The 20,333-nt window shown below is 33.8% G+C and overlaps 1 pseudogene; it reads right to left on the bottom strand.

The window, feature by feature from the left end:
• Positions 1-3,273: 3,273 nt before the first annotated feature.
• Positions 3,274-20,229, bottom strand: LOC132726055 (SET domain-containing protein 4-like; annotated as a pseudogene).
• Positions 20,230-20,333: the final 104 nt, after the last annotated feature.

Genomic DNA, 20,333 nt, shown 5'->3' with positions numbered 1-20,333 from the left:
ATTTCATGCTTAACATCTAAGCTACAGTCCTTGTAATTTTGAAGAAAACGGTGGCATTAAAAGTAATAGTAGCAATGGAAACATAGTTAATCCCCTCACCGGAAAAAATTTACAAGATGGCTGTACGTTCGTATACATGTATTTTACTTGGTGACAGAAAATCATTAACAAGAGGGCCATGAAGGCCCTAATATCGCTCACCTGAATATGAATATTCTCCATGACAAGGAACAAGTAATATTGTAAAATTTAAATGAAAGCAGACATAAAAACTAAATTTTAAACAGATATCATAAAGTGAAATAGTGCATGCGTAAAATCTTTACTTGAAAGTAAATGTTTACTGGTTGCTATGAAAATTTACAGTTTTATATAAAAAGGCTGCTATAAAGTCACTGGTTGCTATGGAAAGTAAGCTTTAGCTCTTGTAGATTAAGGGGGGATCTTTTTAATATTTACTATACATAGAAAGTAAATCTATTTCCCCCACCAGGCAGAGCAATTTACACACCAGGGCTTTGAACGTTTTTTAAGAGTTATACGAGACAATGTTTCTTACCAAATATCTAAGCTTCTATAGTATAATAGAAGACATTTTTCCTATATACATAGGAAAATCAATTACACCCTACGACGGTGCCAATTTTGACACAAAGGCTTTTATTTGAACAAACTTGGTCGACAGCCACTAGAAGATATTTCATGTTCAATATCTAATCTCTAGCTCTTTGGGTTTTATTTTCTTATTGTTATTACTACTGTTATTTCCCTAAAGCTTTTTAAATGTTCAAATTTTGTGCCAAATTTGTAAATTTCAATTCGTGATACAGTTTTATGATGGCAAAAAAACCCACAAGAACCGGTTGAACCGGGTGATGATCCCCGAATAGGTTTTGGACACAGGAAAGTATACCTCTTGCAGTGTCAGGGTTATGTCACTGACAAAGTTCAAAGGTTAAAAATGAACAAAGGGCAACAACTCCAATATAAGGCAAGACAGAGTTATAATTCTTTTGCACTGCACTTCTACTCAATTAGATCTTTCTACCTACAAAGTTGATACCTCGTTATGTCCCGGAAAAGAATAGAGGACGGACGGACAGACAAAGCGGCGACTATATGCTCACCCTTCGGAGAGCATAAAAGACTGAGGTAAACTCATCTTGATTATTGTTTACACAATAATTGTCATGGTTATTTTCCTTGTAGGTGTCATAGACTAAGTCATGATTGTCATGCATTGTTGACTTATGGAAATAGTAGCCATTGTCCAGTTTACTTTCATGTTTGATACAAGGCAATCTGTCACATACTGAAATGCACATGTGTATGTGTGTCTATATCTGACATAACTGTATCTAATATTGCTTACGATTTAAATGAACTCTCTTGCTACGAGTAGTAGCAATAATGGTCTTGTAGTTTCATTTTCGAATTAAGGCAATATGTTACATTATGTTACATGTGTATAAGGTTAGCATTACTAATAATTATAAATATTTATACACGAGCATATATTAATAATATAGGTACACAATTATTACCATTGATTTCTTTAACGATAACACATAACACCATCATAAGTCAAAATATCAAAGAAATACATTTGAGTGAAATAAATACAGTACTCACTGACTGCAGGCCTCGACATTAGCGGTGGTCCATTGGTCCGAGACCACCAGATTTTGGCAAGGACCACCTAATTTTACAGGCAACTGGTCCGTTAGACCACTTGAATTTTCCAAGTGGCGCAGGGCTCATCTGGGAGAATGGTTATTTAGTCGAAAAACGTGTTCTATAATAAGACCATTTCTCCGATGTACAGGTATATGTTCATTCATCTCATTAGTTCAAAAGATCTTAAGACATCCATAACTTTTTACTAACTCGCTAACAGTGTAGTTAAAAAATTAGAAAATTATTTTAATAATCAAAGTATAAAATTCATTCAAATGTCTCTAGTACTGCATTGAATTTATAACATTGTATCACTATGGGATATCGGATAAACACATGAATAATGGTGCAAACAAAGGCAAAGGAAAAATTAAATAATTATCTGGTAATCTTTGGCTACTTTTTTAAACGATCAGAGATCCATTTTTTTCTTATTTAAAGTACTTTAAAAGGTTAAAATAATTTGTCAAACAAAAATAAATTTCAACAAACAAGCATGTATAATAAATCTGTGAGGAAGATAACCTCAATTATAACGTAGGGATTTTTCTGTTTATCATTAATATTTCATTGTTTCAAAGACAAGAATATAATAACTTAATAGTTTAATCAAAAATTTTAATCTATTATTCAGGAAACAGCAATGAGTATTTGAATAACAGTAAGGAAATAAGTCATTCACAAATGGTTTCACTATTCACTAACTTGAGTTGCGGGGGAAGTCACTTAACCGAAGTATGAGTACTGTCATGTATTTTTCAGTGAGATAATAAATACTATAGGATTACAATGACTTACTATCTGATCTAAGATTGAAATAGAAAAAATACATGTTTTCTTCAGTTGTTATAAATCTAATAATAAATATGTCTCTGTCACCAATTTTATGTGTAGTTCTTCTAAATCTGAAGTTTCCATAAAAACAAATGAGTAAAAAAAATGGACCACCTGTGTTCAGAAAGGACCACCTGAATTTTGGATCCAGTGGTCCGGCATACCACCTGCTGAAAAAGTTAGTGTCGAGGCCCGAGTAGTATTTTTTTTTATTTAAATGTAACTGATATCATTCCATTTCGACAATATACTTATAAAACATTATGTTGAGAGTGAATAATGTTATTTAAAATCAATGTATGTCATTGTAAAGTTTTGCATTGCAATGCATTGCATTGCTTTAAATTGCATTGCAATGTATTGTATTGTCAATGTATGTAATTGTTTAGTTTTTCATTACATTGCATTGTCATTCAATGTATTGTATTGCATTATATTGAGATATTATATTTTATGTCAGGTCAAGGGCTTATTACCCTAAACCAGACAGTTGTTTTCCATATGTGGATTTGAAAATACACAATTCTTCTTTATTCTTCTTTGTCCTATAACACTGGTTGTATGAAACTAAAACCGAAATACCTTCAGTGATTTGCATTTAAAACTGGGAATTTACTCAGAAATTAGGGAAGCTATTTAGGAATATGATTCAGTAAACATTCCATCAGAAATAAGTTCTGAACATTAACCTCGAACCAAACATATTGATGAACCAAACATATTGATAAAGGTGATTAAAAACCGTGTACAATGCTTTATTATATTTTATTTCTTATTCAAAATATACTATATAATACAAAAATATGATTTTAATGTGCTTATAAACATTAAATATAACTTAGAGAGTTCAATCCATATTTCTGTAGATATCATTGTAATGATGTCATTAAAATATCTCTCTCGATATAAATAAGTTGTCTTGCAATTGTAACATGCTCTGGGTTGTCATCATTTGATATTATCTGCAAAGGATAAAAAGTTTCATATCAACTCATACTTACATGATTCAATTCTAATGGCATAAGTGTCATTAATAGACATTAATAAACAAGTCATACAAGTTATTGTTACTTCATTGTCATTTATGCATCACTATCTGAAAATTAGTTTTATTCAACTTTTTTTTAAATGTTGATCAATTTCAAACGAAAATAATAGAAGTGTTGGTATATCAGTGACAAAAGAAACAACAAAAATAACAAGAGGGCCATGATGGCCCTGAGGTCGCTCACCTGTATATAGGCCTCCCCCACTCCCCCCTTGCAGGGCCAATTTTAACCCAAGGGCTTTTATTTGAACAAACTTTGTAGACACCCATAAGAAGATGTTTCATGTTAAACATTTTAGCTCTAGCTGACATTGGGTTTTTTCAAAGAAGATTTTTAGTTTTTACGATACACATATAGTTAAAAACAATGACACCCCCGGGGCGGGGCCAGTTTTGACTCCAGGGCTTTTATTTGAACAAAGTTTGTAGACACTTACTAGAAGATGTTTCATGCTTAATATCTAAACTCCAGCTATTTGGTTTTTGTTTTTTTCAAAGAAGATTTTTAAGTTTTTGCTATACACATATTGTATAAGGAAAATCATTGACCCCCGGGGCGGGGCCAATTTTGACCCAAGGGCTTTTATTTGAACAAACTGTGTAGACACTCACTAGAAGATGTTTCATGCTTAATATCTAAACTCTAGCTATTTGGGTTTTTTCAAAGAAGTTTTTTTAATTTTTTGCTATTCACATATTAGGAAAATCAATGACCCCCGGGGCGGGGCCAATTTTGACCCCAGGGCTTTTATTTGAACAAACTTGGTAGACACCCATTAGAACATGTTTCATGCTAAATATCTTAGCTCTAGCTCTTTGGGTTCTTTAAAAGAAGATATTTAAAGTTTTTACTATATGCATATAGGGAAAATCAATGACCCCCTGGGGCGGGGCCAATTTTGATCCAAGGGCTTTTATTTGAACAAACTTGGTAGACACTCATTAGAAGATGTTTCATGCTAGATATCTTAGCTCTAGCTCTTTGGGTTCTTTAAAAGAAGAATTTTTAAGTTTTTACTATATGCATATAGGGAAAATCAATGACCCCCTGGGGCGGGGCCAATTTTGACCCCAGGGCTTTTATTTGAACAAACTTGGTAGACACTCACTAGAAGATGATTCATGCCAAATATCTAAGCTCTAGCTTTTAGGGTTTTTTAAAAGAAGATATTTTAAGTTTTTTCTTTCGGTTGCCATGGCAACCAGAGTTCTGCATGGATTCAAATTCTTTGAACAATTTTTAAAGGTGACCACCAAAGGAACATTCCTGTTAAGTTTGGATGAAATTGGCTTAGTTGTTTATGAGGAGATGTCATTTAAAGTAAAAGTTTACGGATCGGACGGACAACGGACGGCCGGACGCCAGACGAAAAGCGACCACAAAAGCTCACCCTGACACTTTGTGACAGGTGAGCTAATAAGTGAGGAGTGAAACTAATATTTTGACTAAAGTCCTTTTGTTTTACTTTGGTTGTCTGGTTCTATGCCAATATCAACACATTTGTGGTCACATTTTGGTAGAAGGTCCACCTAAACAGCTTTCCCGAAGAACTAACCATTATTTACTAATTTCCCAAGTGCCCGGTTACTTGTCTAAAAACTTATCTGAATCAGTAATTATTGACAAATTACAATTGGACTCAACGTCTATGATATATTGTAATGGAGACATTTTGCCTCTTCAAGGGGTCGGACCAGGATTAACCAGCTACCCCTGAATCACAAATTTGATTGTCTCCCTCATGAGCTAAGTTACCCTTTTGTACAGAATATTACATATTATTTAATTTTACCAATGAAATATGGTGCTATATCAGTCAAATATATTTCATATTTTTTAAAAATAAATATGAAATATAAATATGAAAGAGGGCGGAGTCAAAACTCATATTTATTTCAAGGGACTTCTTTTGTCATTTTGTTAATCTGATAAATACTAAACAACTTTCGGTTGAATTTTGCTTTGTTAACTATCTAGAATGATAGAAAATCGTCTAACTAAGAAAATAAATCCGAACACCAATATCTTTAATTCAGTTATTAACGCTGTACAGATGTTTAAAGAGTTCTTTACATGACGTCATAATGTAAAACAAGACCCAATAATATATTAAAGCGTGCTGTACAATTGCAGTTGCGTAGCAAGCAATGGGGTTGTAACCATTTTTCTTCGATAATTAAATTAAATAAAAAAGGTTATTTTTTTCATTTTTCATATATTTTCACTCAACGTGATAAAATGCCACATATTTTCACTCGCCTTCCCAGCCTGTGAAAAATGTGGCATTTTATCCTGTATCGTGAAAATATATTCCATATTTCATTCAAACGAAAAATTATCCTCTTAATATTTTCAATATTAAAAACATTTAACATAATAAATAATAATAATAATAATTTGGTTGCAAAATATGAGTATATAATATAACTTTGAAAAATGATTAAATTTTAGCAAAACTGTAAATGAAAACAGTACTGACAAGTAAGAAAGTGAAAAACTGTAATGTTGACATTTTCATGCCTTTACAAGAAAGTAGCATTACAGAATGATGCTGGGGGAAAATGAAAAGTTTTCTTTGGAAATTTAACTGACACACTTGACCACATTACAGTTCAAGGGCCTTAATTTACGAGAAACACCAAGAAGATGGAGAAAAATCAGTAAAAAAGATTAGCATCTTTAAAAACAAGAGCCGGTTGAACCGGGTGATGCTCCCCGATTAGGTTTTGGACACAGGAAGGTATACCTCTTGTTGTGTCAGAGTTATGCCACAGACAAAGTTCAAAGTGTAAAAACAACACAAATATTGTGCACAACACATTGTCTCAATATTGTGATCATTTTTGTGAAATAGTTGTAAAATCCGACTTCAAATAACGAAGTAATGCGCCGGACATGATTTTGCTGCAAGGTCATGACATGACCTTGACCTTCAAGGTAGGGACCCAAATGTTGCATGCGGCATGTTGATTCAATATGGTGATCATCTCTGTGAAATAGTTGTTAAATCTGACTTCCAGTAACAATGTTGGGCCGGACCAATTTTTGCTGCAATGTCATGCTGTGACCTTGACCTTCAAGGTGGAGACCCAAATGTTCCGGACCCTGTGTCTCAATATGGTGATCATTTCTGTGATATAGTTTTAAAATCCAACTTCAAATAACAAAGTTATGGACCAGACACGATTTTGCTGCAAGGTCATGCTGTGACCTTGACCTTCAAGGTAGTGACCAAAATGTTGCGCGCCACACGTCGTATCAATATGGTGATCATTTCTGTGAAAAAGTTTTAAAATCCGACTAAAAATAACAAAGTAATGGGCCGGACACGAATTCGTACGTACTTGGCTGATTTTGCTGCAAGGTCATGCTGTGACCTTGACCTTCAAGGTAGCGACCCAAATGTTGCGAGCGACACATCGTCTCAATATGGGGATCATTTCTGTGAAATATTTTTCAAATCTGACTTCAAATAATGAAGTTATGGACCAGACACGATTTTGCTGCAAGGTCATGCTGTGACCTTGACCTTCAAGGTAGCAACTCAAATGTTGCGTGCGACACATCGTCTGAATATGGTGATCATTTCTGTGAAATAGTTTTAAAATCCGACTTCAAATAATGAAGTCATTGACCGGACACGATTTTGGTGCAAGGGCATACTGCGACCTTGACCTTCAAGGTAACGATCCAAATGTTGCTCGCGACACATCGTCTCAATATGGGGATTATATCTTTGAAATAGTTTTAAAATCTGACTTCAAATAATGAAGTTATGGACCGGACATGATTTTGCTGCAAGGTCATGCTGTGACCTTGACCTTCAAGGTAGCAACCCAAATGTTGCGCGCGACACATCGTCTCAATATGGTGATTATTTCTGTGAAATATTTTTAAAATCGGACTTCAAATAATGAAGTTATGGACCGGACACGATTTTGCTGCAAGGTCATGCTGTGACCTTGACCTTCAAGGTAGCGACCCAAATGTTGCGCGGGACACGTCGTCTCAATATGGTGATCATTTCTGTGATATAGTTTTAAAATCCGACTTCAAATAATAAAGTTATGGGCCGGACACGAATTCGTATGTACGTACACATACGTACGGACGGACGGACAGCCCGACGACTATATGCTCCCCCGAAATTTTTCGGGGAGCATAAAAATATTAATTTTATCCCCACCAAACTCTAGGATAATAAATGTTCCTATGTCCACTAATGTAATACAATGCTTCATTGCAGTACAGCCAGTAATGTGTAAGTGGCACCGTTAAACCGAAACAAACAAGAGCCATGTCAACATGGCCATCCCCCGCCGAATGTGTTTGCTCATTGGAAGAATGTATATGTAGTAGAGCAGAATAATTCTATTTTAAGAGGTCTTTTGGTAATGAAAACTGATGGCTATAGTGATAACAGATTTGAAACCTATGTGAATACAGATGACTGAAAATAACAAAGGGCAATAACTGAAAAATAATGCAGGGTTGGTTATCATTCTTGTGTGCTGCACCCCTCCTCAGTAAAATTTTTTCACCTATGAAGTTTCAAGTTGATACCTCAAATACTTTTTGAGATAAACTCCGGACAAAATAGTATGAAAAAGAACAAAGGGCCATAACCCAAAAATTATATAGGGAAGAGTTATCATTCTTGTGCACAGCATTCCTCCTGAATAAGATCTATCAAACTATGACATTTCATGTTGAACATTTGTTACTGCTATTTAACACAATTCTAACAACAGGAAATTTTCCAAATACTTGGGGTCAAAGTATTATATGTCCAGTTTACAAGTCTGGATCGCCTTCCTTACCAAACAATTATCGGGGCATTTCTATCACAAATACAATGTATAAAATATTTTCTGGCGTTGTTAATAAAAGGTTATATAATTGGGCTGAAAAAAATAATAAAATAGACGAATGTCAGGCAGGTTTCAGGTGTAATTACTCAGCTATTGATAATATTTTCTGTTTACAAGCCATGATACAAAAATACTTGTCTAAAAAAGGTGGTCGTTTTTATTGTTTATATGTCGATTTCCGAAAAGCTTTTGATAAAATTGACCATTCAAAATTATTTGATTCACTACAGAAAATAGGCATTCATGGTAATTTTTTACGGGTTTTAAAATGTATGTATTCCGATTTAAAGTCTTGTGTGAAAACACAAAATGGTTTAACTGATTTTTTCCCATGTAACATAGGAACAAGACAGGGAGATAAATCTAGTTCGACTATTTTTATTCTTTTTATCAATGAGTTGTCTATCTTACTTAGACAAAACTGTGGCACAGGAATATTTATTACTAATGATATACCGGATATATTATGTCTTATGTTTGCCGATGATGTAGCGAACTGTGCAGAGACTGTATCTAAATTACAACAACAATTAAATGTTATTGACACTTTTTGTTTATAATACTGAATGGAAATTAATCTTGATAAAAACAGAAGTAATTGTTTTCCGTAATGGTGGTCCTTTACGTAATTATGAGAAATGGTATTTCCGAGGTAAAAGCTTAAATATTAACATCTATGTATAAATATATGGGACTCATTTTCACTCCTCAATTATCATGGACTCACGCTAAGGAAAAAATGGCATCTCAAGCCCAAAAGGCAATATTATCGTTAAAATATTATCAGAAACCTTTCGGACATTTTCCAAGTAATGAATTGTTTAAAATTTTTGATCATATGATTAAACCAATTTTATGCTATGGATCACAAATATGGGGTTTTGAATATAGCCAAACTATTGAATATGTGCATAATGATTTTTGTCGAAAACATTTATCTGTTAAAAAAACTACAAATACAGCTATGGTTTTAGGGGAATGTGGTAGATTGCCCTTAAGTATTTCGTACATGACAAACTGCATACGATATTTTTTGTAAACTTCTCACCATGCCTTCATCTAGATATCCTAAACAGTGTTATTTTATGTTGAAGTCACTAGACGATGTAGGTCGAATATGTTGGGTTACCAAAGTTAAACATGTACTGTTTAGATATGGTTTTGGTTTTGTCTGGATATCTCAAGAAATTGGTGATACGAATATGTTCCTTAAACTTTTCAAACAAAGACTTATTGATTGTTGTACTCAACAATGGTATGAAAATATAACGAATTCTAGTAGATGTTTTCACTATAATAAATTTAAATCACTTTTAAATGTTGAACGATACTTATTAATAGAAATACCATTTAAACATAAAAAGGCGTTTTGTAATATATTTTCGTTGCTCCAACCATAAATTAGGTATAGAAATAGGCAGACATAATAATATCCCAAGGGAAGAACGTTTGTGTACAACTTGTACTGATAGTATAGATTGTGAATTCCATGCTTTTTTTATATGTAAAAAATACAAACAAATCCGTGATAAGTATTTATTCAATTGGTATTTTGGCGGAAAAGAACTACATGATTTTTATGTATTAATAGGTACACGTGATATAATCACATTAAGGAAGCTTATGTTTTATGTATATATTTTAATGGATAACATAAACAACTAGTCTTTTTACGCATTAATAAACATTGTTAAGGTGACGCAACCATATTACTATATTGTTGTATGTATGCTATGTATTTTGGGCCTGAGGCCTTTGAACACAAATAAAGTTATTTGAATCTTGAATCTATCTCAAACATTTTTAAGTTATGCTCTGGACAAAAATTAATTTTGAAAAAAAAGGGCAATAACTAAACAATTATGCAGGGTAGAGGTATCATTCTTGTACACTGCACTCCTCCTCAATGAGATCTATCCAGCTATGAAGTTTCAAGTTGATACCTCAATTACTTTTTTAGACAAGCGCCAGACAAAATAGTATGAAAAAGAACAAAGGGCAATAACTCAAAATTTGTATAAGGAAGAGTTATCATTCTTGTGCACAACGTTCCTCCTAAATAAGATCTATCCACCTATGATATTTCATGTTGATATCTCAAACACTTTTGAGTTATGCTCCACTCTGGTGAAAAATTAAGTATGAAAAATAACAAAGGGCCATTTCTCAAAAATTATGAATGGTAGAGTTATCATTCTTGTGCACTGCACACCTCCTTAGTGAGATCTATGCACCTATGAAGTTTCATGTTGATATCTCAAATGCCTTTTGAGTTATGCTCTGGACAAAAATTAATTTTGAAAAATAAGAAAGGGCAATAACTCAAAAATTATGCAGGGTAGAGTTATCATTCTTGTGCACTGCACTCCTCCTCAATGAGATCCATCCACCTATGAAGTTTCAAGTTGATACCTCAAATACTTTTTGAGATAAGCTCCTGACAAAATAGTATGAAAAAGAAGAAAGGACAATAACTCAAAAATTATCATTCTTGCACACAGCATTCCTCCTTAATAAAATCTATCCACATATGACATTTCATGTTGATATCTCAAACACTTTTTGAGTTATGCTCCACTCAGGTGAAAAATTAAGTATGAAAAATAACAAAGGGCAATAACTTAAAAATTATAAAGGGTAGAGTTATCATTCTTGTGCACTGCACAACTCCTGAGTGAGATCTATGCACCTATGAAGTTTCATGTTGATATCTCATAGGCTTTTTGAGTTATGCTCTGGACAGGGTAGAGTTATCGTTCTTGTGCACTGCACTCCTCCTCAATGAGGTCTATCCACCTATGAAGTTTCAAGTTGATAACTCAAATACTTTTTGAGATATGCTCCGGACAAAAATGTCGGACGGAAGGACGGACGGAAGGTCGGTCGGACGGACGGAAGGACAGAAGGAGACTATTACTATATCCCCCGCCGCCTTTTTGGCGGGGGATAACAAATAAAACAATGTGTTTAGCTTTATTGCAATTGAACTCAAATATGTCGTCTGACAAAAGAAAGTTAATGTATCAAAACATGATAAATTCAACTTTATACCTTTTCTACATGTTTCATATGCTGTGTATTTTCTGCCATATACTGCTGCAGTATCCAATGTGCTAATTTTTTCGCTGCAGGAATAATATTAGGAAAAGCTACATCGTTTGTATACACTTGATTCCATATCTGACTGTAATAAAAAACAACAACATTAATTTACAAGAGTATTAAAGATCCTGTCACACAATTTTTTATGGTTTTTAAGCATAAATATGCTGCTCAAATTAAGATTTATCAATATTGTAGGTTCCAAAAAGCATTAATGATAAAGATATTACCAAATTTAACATTTCATGTAAATAAAGGGAGGTAATTAGAAATTTATTTTCTATAAAGTTTACAATTAGAAATGAATGCATATATTTTAATGATTACATATAATATGCACAAATATTTGCAGTACATATTTTACATATTCTTTGATGTTTGAAAATTGTTTTATTTGCATAATTATGTACATAAATATAATTTCACTTAGTGTGGTTAACCACTGTGATCACAATATACAGGATCTTTAATTAGTCAAGATCATTGTGAAATTTTAACATTTGGTCATCTTTGTACCTTACAGTTACTTGGAAAGAAAGGCGTTTTTAAATGGCACATAAAGACATCATAAGTAATGAAACAATGTCATAAATTTAGGATGAAATTTTTAACTTTAAAGCTAAACAAAATAAATGCTAATATTAATTCACAAAATAAATGCTAATATTAATCCTAACAAATCAATACTTGTTTGCAACATAGTAGAAAAAGCCACATCTCAGAAATAAGCAAAATCAAAATAGTTCAAGTGGACACTAAGTGCAGATTAAGTATACATTATGTCATTATATCCCTACATGTTTCAATGACTTCTTGTTGAGGCTTAAAAATGGGAGAATGGAAATACAATGTAACAACAACATTGGTGTCAACTAATCTGTCAAAATGCATGTACGAGGGGTTATCCAAAAATTTGTGAACTTTTTAAATATTTCTTGAACGTCAATGTGTATTGTAATGAAAATTTATTAGCATACATTATAGAATATTATCAACACATTTTGAAAGGAACAGTTAATTGTGCCAATAAATAATGATTTTATATTGCTTTTAAATAAGCACATACACAGCACCCGGCGCACAGTTGAAAAGCGTTGTAAGTCATCGTATACTTCCTGCTAAAAAACTAAAAAATAACGTAGAAAACCCGCTGAACATCGCATGTTTCTTCTATGATGTCATTTAAGTAATTCTTTAAAATTATGGACGTCATTTACCTTTATTTTTGTTGATATCGCTAGAAAAGCCAGACGCCTTTATTGTTTACAACGGGAAAATGACGATAACTAGAAAATCGCATGATCATAAACAATCATAAATTTTTATTGCAATTTTGAAACTAGAACTGCCACTATCATGGCGTGAATACCCCCGCATACCACTTTGTCAGAATCAACAGTGGCCATTTAGAGCTCAAGGACAACCTCCCTGCCAAATCTGAGGTTACTAAGCCAGTGCATTGCTAAGTTTTGTATTCTACATGCTTCAAATGTGAAAATGTCAAATTCAATACATTGCGGACAGGATATTCTTAAACAATTGAGAAGAAAAGCTTTTTTTTGTCAAGGTCCCTGTGACCTTGACCTTTGACCCAGTGACCTCAAAATCAATAGGGGTCACCTTATTGTCATGATCAACATCCATGCCAAATATGAAAACTGTGGGTCAAAGGAATCTTAAGTTAATGGGTGGACAAACTTTTTGAAGTCAAAGTCCCTATGACCTTGACCTTTGACCCAGTGACCTCAAAATCAAAAGGGGTCATCTTCTAATCATGATCAACATCCATGCCAAATATGAAGACTGTGGGTCAAAGGAATCTAAAGTTATTGGGCAGACAAACTTTTTGAAGTCAAAGTCTCTGTGACCTTGACCTTTGACCTGGTGACCTCAAAATCAATAGGGTCATCTACTAATCATGAGTAACCTCCATTCCAAATATGAAGACTGTGGTGTCAAAGGAATCTTAAGTTATTGGGCGGACAAGCTTTTTGAAGTCAAGGCCCCTGTGACCTTGACCTTTGACCTGGTGACCTCAAAATCAATAGGGGTCATCTATTAATCATGACTAACCTCCATGCCAAATATGAAGACTACGGGTCAAAGGAATCTTAAGTTATTGGGCGGACAAGCTTTTTGAAGTCAAGGCCCCTGTGACCTTGACCTTTGACCTGGTGACCTCAAAATCAATAGGGGTCATCTACTAATCATGACTAACCTCCATGCCAAATATGACGACTGTAGGTCAAAGGAATCTTAAGTTATTGGGCGGACAAGCTTTTTGAATTCAAGGCCCCTGTGACCTTTGACCTAGTGACCTCAAAATCAATAGGGGTCATCTACTCATCATGACTAACCTCCATGCCAAATATGACGACTGTAGGTGAAAGGAATCTTAAGTTATTGGGCCGACAAGCTTTTTTGAAGTCAAGGCCCCTGTGACCTTGACCTTTGACCTAGTGACCTAAAAATCAATAGGGGTCATCTACTAATCATGACTAACCTCCATGCCAAATATGAAGACTAAGGGTCAAAGGAATCTTAAGTTATTGGGCGGACAAGAAAAAACCGACGGACAGCCGGACGGACGGCCGGACAGACGGACGGACAAGCTGATTCCAGTATACCCCCCTTACAACTTTGTTGTGCGAGGGTATAATGACACCTACAGAAACATTTCATAACAAGAGGGCCATGAGGTCGCTCACCTGTATATAGCCCCCCCCCCCCCCCCCCCCAACTTTGCAGGGCCAATTTAACCCAAGTGCTTTTATTTGCACAAACTTTGTAGACACTTACTAGAAGATGTTTCATGCTTAATATCTAAACTCTAGCTATTCGGGTTTTTTCAAAGAAGATTTTAAGTTTTTGCTATACACATATAAGGAAAATCAATGACCCCCGGGGCGGTGCCAATTTGGACCCCAGGGCTTTTATTTGAACAAACTTGGTAGACACTTATTGGAACATGTTTCATGCTAAATATCTTAGCTCTAACTCTTTGGGTTCTTTAAAAGAAGATTTTTTAAGTTTTTACTATATGCATATAGGGAAAATCAATGACCCCCTGGGGCGGGGCCAATTTTGACCCAAGGGCTTTTATTTGAACAAACTTGGTAGACACCCATTAGAACATGTTTCATGTTCAATATCTTAGCCATAGCTCTTTGAGTTCTTTAAAAGAAGATTTTTTAACTTTTTACTATATGCATATGGGGAAAATCAATGACCCCCTGGGGCGGGGCCAATTTTGACCCCAGGGCTTTTATTTGAACAAACTTGGTAGACACCCATTAGAACATGTTTCATGCTAAATATCTTAGCTCTAGCTCTTTGGATTCTTTAAAAGAAGATTTTTTAACTTTTTACTATATGCATATAGGGAAAATCAATGACCCCCCAGGGCGGGCCAATTTTGACCCCAGGGCTTTTATTTGAACAATCTTGGTAGACACTCACTAGAACATGTTTCATGCCAAAAATCTAAGCTCTAGCTCTTATGGTTTTTTAAAAGAAGATATTTAAAGTTTTTTCTTTCGGTTGCCATGGCAACCAGAGTTCGGCATGGAATTAAATTCTTTGAACAACTTTTAAAGGTGACCACCAAAGGAACATTCCTGTGAAGTTTGGATGAAATTGGCTTAGTGGTTTATGGGGAGATGTCATTTAAAGTAAAAGTTTACGGACGGACGACGGACGGACGACGGACGGACGACGGACGAAAAGCGATCACAAAAGCTCACCCTGTCACTTTGTGACAGGTGAGCTAAAAATCAGCAGACGAACAGAGAAAAGAATATTTCACGATCATTAGTGTTAAAGTGGCATAAAAATTAGTGATGGACATTACTTTGAGAAGCAGTAACAGTCATTGACTGCGTAACGTAACGTTGAAGAACAAGTTGTACGTTAATATTATGACGTTGACGTCAATAACTTTTTTGAGTGCGCCGCTGTCGCCGACATGTGTTTATGTAAAATTAAATATTGTTGTAATGTAAGAAGTTACTCACATGAATTTTTCTGTGTTTATTTGTTATTAATTCTTCTAAGCAGTGTAAGAATTTCAAATTAAAATCCCAAACAAAATTTTACGCAACAAAGATAGTCCACGAATTTTTGGATAACCCCTCGTACATGTATATCTGTCAAATGTATAGAAAAAACAGCTGCAAGTTATGTGTGGGGTTTTTCTTTTTAATATCATTCTCTTATAGTGTGTCTTAAAAAAACATACACTGTAAAAAGAATGAAAAGTTTCCTCATCATTACTTTGCTCTGTGAGAAAATAGCAATATAGAAATATATAATAAACTTACAGCTGGTCCCAGTCCATCACTAATACTTTTAAAACAGAGAGAAGATTCCAAGATAGACCTTCATTAGTGCACATCAAAGATCTGAAAATGTAGATTTTACCTGCTTGTTAAGTTTGTCATAAGTAAACAAAATGACAGACACAACTGTGCTGCACTATGCTCTTAGTTCTGTGAGGTCTTTTATGATTGAGTATGAATCATGTAACATTAGACTTTTAAATGATTATGAAATATTATGCAAATGCTTTTTTACAAAAGATATATAATTTTGTATGGCAAAGTGAATTTTAAAATTTCACTGCTGACCAAAAATAATATAACATATTGTCATGACATAACCAGCCTTTAAAGTTTTTAAGTTTTACCCTGCATTCAATAAATCACCTAATTACAAGAAGATACATGTATAAAACAAAGAAAGCTAGAAGAAATCAGTGGAAGTTATTTGAATTAATTATTTTAGTATTTCACTTGCAAATTTACAAACAACTTTTTTTATTCTTTATGTAAACCCCCTTATTCTACCAAATACATAATCTTGAGATTGACTGACAACTCTGTTGTTTCACACAACACTGAAGCCTTCAGTGCTTTGATTTTTCATAGTGACTTACTTTAATAAACCATGTTCTTGCAACAAAGCTATTTTCTTGGACAGATGCTGGATTGAAAAATGATTACATGCTTTTATTATGTCATCTGAAAAATGAAACAAAAATGAGATTACTCAAAAGCAACTGCAATGAACACTTTCTTGGCTGGGTTTTATATCACACCAATGCAGAAGGGGTCATATGGCAATTTTTCAGCTTTACTGGTTGAGGAAGACCCCAGGTGCCCCTCCATGCATGAGATCAGGCATGACAAGGAATTCGAGGAGAAGCCATCAATGTTCCAAGCTAGCTGGATAGCTTCCTCATAATAAATAGTGTTAAGATATAATCATTTTGTCTGAAAACCATGTAGACATGGTCAGGAAATGGACTAATACAGTAGGTTTAAACCTTCATCAGAACAACATGTCGAAAATCCTTTCCAATTTTTTAATTATTCTAACAAGACAATGAAACAATTTGTTTTTTATCACATCAGTGATATACCTAGATCTGTATATTTGTTTTGTTGTTGTTGTTTCTTTATCTTCCTCTCTGTTGCCCATTTATTTTAGCAATTATAAAGTTGATAAAAACAAAACAATGAGATCCTTATAGATGTATAATTATGAAATGTATAAAATGATAGAACTGTTCACCTAGAAGGTTGAGTTATACTATACTTACCATATAAGACTTCTACTGTATCATTACAATTCCCAGGTACACAAAACCCATACTCTAAGAAAAGTTTCTCGTTACTATGACAACCATAACATATAAACACTTGATCATAGGCTTTGTATGTGTCACTTGTAGAAATCTCGTAACAGTTAGTGCCAGTATTAAAACCTGCTTTTATCTGTAAAAGAAAATCATTTAATTAATCTAGTGGTATCATTATGATCAAACTGATTGCTAAATGTAATGAAACAAGACAGAAGGACAGATGTCAATGTATTTCACAGAAATAATTCAAGGTCAATTACAGTTAAAGCAGCATGCCTCCAGAAGGTAACAGAAAAACTTCTGTTGTACTTATATTGCAAAACCTCACTTCAAATACATAAATAGTTGAAAGAAAACTAAAAACATTCAATTTGTCATATTAATTTGCTTCAAAGACAGACAGTCCTCCTTTTCAACATCAGGGTATACATGTACCTTCTTTTATTATATTATCCATACAGTTCACTCTGGTCACTAGTCTGGTGCCAAGGATAAGCAGACTAAGTGTTTTGTGCTCACCAATACAACACAGGCCAGGTAAACTAACCAAAACTGTATTATTCCCATGTAAACAGACCACAACTGTATTTTTCAAGCATAAACAGACCACAACTGTATTATTCAAGAATAAACAGACCACAACTGTATTATTCAAGCATAAACAGACCACAAATGTATTATTCAAGCATAAACAGACCACAACTGTATTATTCAAGCATAAACAGACCACAACTGTATGATTCAAGTGTAAACAGACCAAAACAGTATTATTCAAGCATAAACAGACCAAAACTGTATTATTCAAGCATAAACAGACCAAAACTATATTTTTCAAGCATAAACAGACCACAACTGTATTATTCAAGCATAAACAGACCACAAATATTTTATTCAAGCATAAACAGACCAAAACTGTATTATTCAAGCATAAACAGATCAAAACTGTATTATTCAAGCATAAACAGACCAAAACTGTATTATTCAAGCGTAAACAGACCAAAACTGTATTTTTTCAAGCATAAACAGACCACAACTGTATTATTCAAGCATAAACAGATCAAAACTGTATTATTCAAGCATAAACAGACCAAAACTGTATTATTCAAGCATAAACAGACCAAAACTGTATTATTCAAGCGTAAACAGATCAAAACTGTATTATTGAAGCGTAAACAGACCAAAACTGTATTATTCAAGCGTAAACAGACCAAAACTGTATTATTCAAGCATAAACAAACCAAAACTGTATTATTCAAGCGTAAACAGACCAAAACTGTATTATTCAAGCATAAACAGACCACAAATATTTTATTCAAGCATAAACAGACCAAAACTGTATTATTCAAGCATAAACAGATCAAAACTGTATTATTCAAGCATAAACAGACCAAAACTGTATTATTCAAGCGTAAACAGACCAAAACTGTATTATTCAAGTATAAACAAACCAAAAATGTATTATTCAAGTGTACACAGACCACAAGTGTATTATTCAAGTGTAAACAGACCACAACTGTATTATTCAAACGTAAACAGACCAAAACTGTATTATTCAAGTGTAAACAGACTAATACTGTATTATGCTTGCCCATACATTTATACATGCAAGTGGCTGGGGTAAACAGACCAAATTTGTACTATTCTTACTCATTATATGTCAAGGGTACCAACTGAGTTTTATGCTTGCTAGTGCAGTATATTTGGTGATTCGCTGGCATGGGTAATAGATGAAGAGTGAATTTTGCTCTACAGTACCATACAGTACATGTACATTCATTGGAGAGGTAAACAAACTACAGGGCTTTTTTACAGGTTGCGGAAGCATCCCTGCCCTTTATTTTGGGGAAAATTACACGTTATATTTGAAAAAAGGGGAATGTAAATTTAATTTTTGGGGAAATTTAATTGCATGATTTTGACGAATTTTTCTTTGGGGAAACAGCCTTATAACAGCCCCTGCTATAGAAGGAAAAAAGCCCTGAAACTGAAGGGGACATTATTTAAAAGTAAATTTTCATACTGACCTTTAAACTTTGAATATTTCCCCAGAGGGCTCATAGGCAAAAAGAAAGCAAAAAACATTTTCCACAATGAATCAACTTCAAGTGTGTAAAAGTATTTCAAAAAAATCAATCTTTGAGATTGCCTTAAATTAAATTTTGTATGGAATTTATTTATTAAAATGACCAGTACAAATGTGTACATTATTACCCGCCCCTCTACAGAAAGCAATGTCAGTAGGACAGCATGCATGACTAACAGTGCTTGATAGTAAAACAAGATCCTGGATAATGTAGAATTTTCTATGTTCAAAAAGGGCCATAATTATGTCCAAAATTATGGACCTTAGAAAGTTACTTCCTTTTATGCTCTCAAATAAATGTAAGAATTTCAAACCATTCCTTTCCATAGTTCATGAGATACCAAATTGCATGCAAAACCTTAACCAAAATGTGACAGGAATGCTGTCTATAATTCAATAGTCCAGCTTAAAAGCAAAACTTAACAATAATAAAAAGGTATATCACTAGTTATAATTATTAAATTTTAAATGGTACAAGATAATGTTAATTATAAACCTTGAAATTTCACTGTTATTACTAGCAAGTAGTTATGAATAATAAAAATCTTACATTTGCTGATGGAGAATGATTTAATAAATCAAGAAACGGTGCCAATGCCAAAGTATTCAGGTTCATCAGTGCTTAAATATTCACTTTGTTCACTCTGATAAAACACACTTCTTGTATTAATCACGTACCAAGCCCATCTGTACATGTCAAATGTCAGTATTGTATGAAATTTATTCCAGTGTTTTTCACTAAACTCTTCCACTTCATGGAAACTTTTCTCCAGCTTTTTACACTCTATTAAAGCTTTGTATTTGACAGCTTTAGGTAAATAGGTCAGTTCTGTCTGTGAAAAATATGCTGGTGTGGTGAAGTAGGACGGCAAAACTTGGATATATGGAAACCAAACTGAAGATTCATGTTTGTTTTTCTCCCAGATCAGAAACACTGACAAACACTGCTGTGGTGAAAGTTTAGGAATCCACCTAAATGCAAGAAAAAAATGTTCTGTTTTAAAATATACATATAATACTGCTTTATCATCTTTTTTGAAAGGGTGGATTTAAGATTTACAGTTGTATCAAAAGCA

This window comes from Ruditapes philippinarum, unplaced genomic scaffold (genome assembly GCF_026571515.1).
Source record: "Ruditapes philippinarum isolate M1 unplaced genomic scaffold, ASM2657151v2 ctg364_1_1_1_1, whole genome shotgun sequence".
In the NCBI taxonomy this organism is placed as follows: domain Eukaryota; kingdom Metazoa; phylum Mollusca; class Bivalvia; order Venerida; family Veneridae; genus Ruditapes; species Ruditapes philippinarum.
This window is presented reverse-complemented; position numbering and strand designations above follow the sequence as displayed.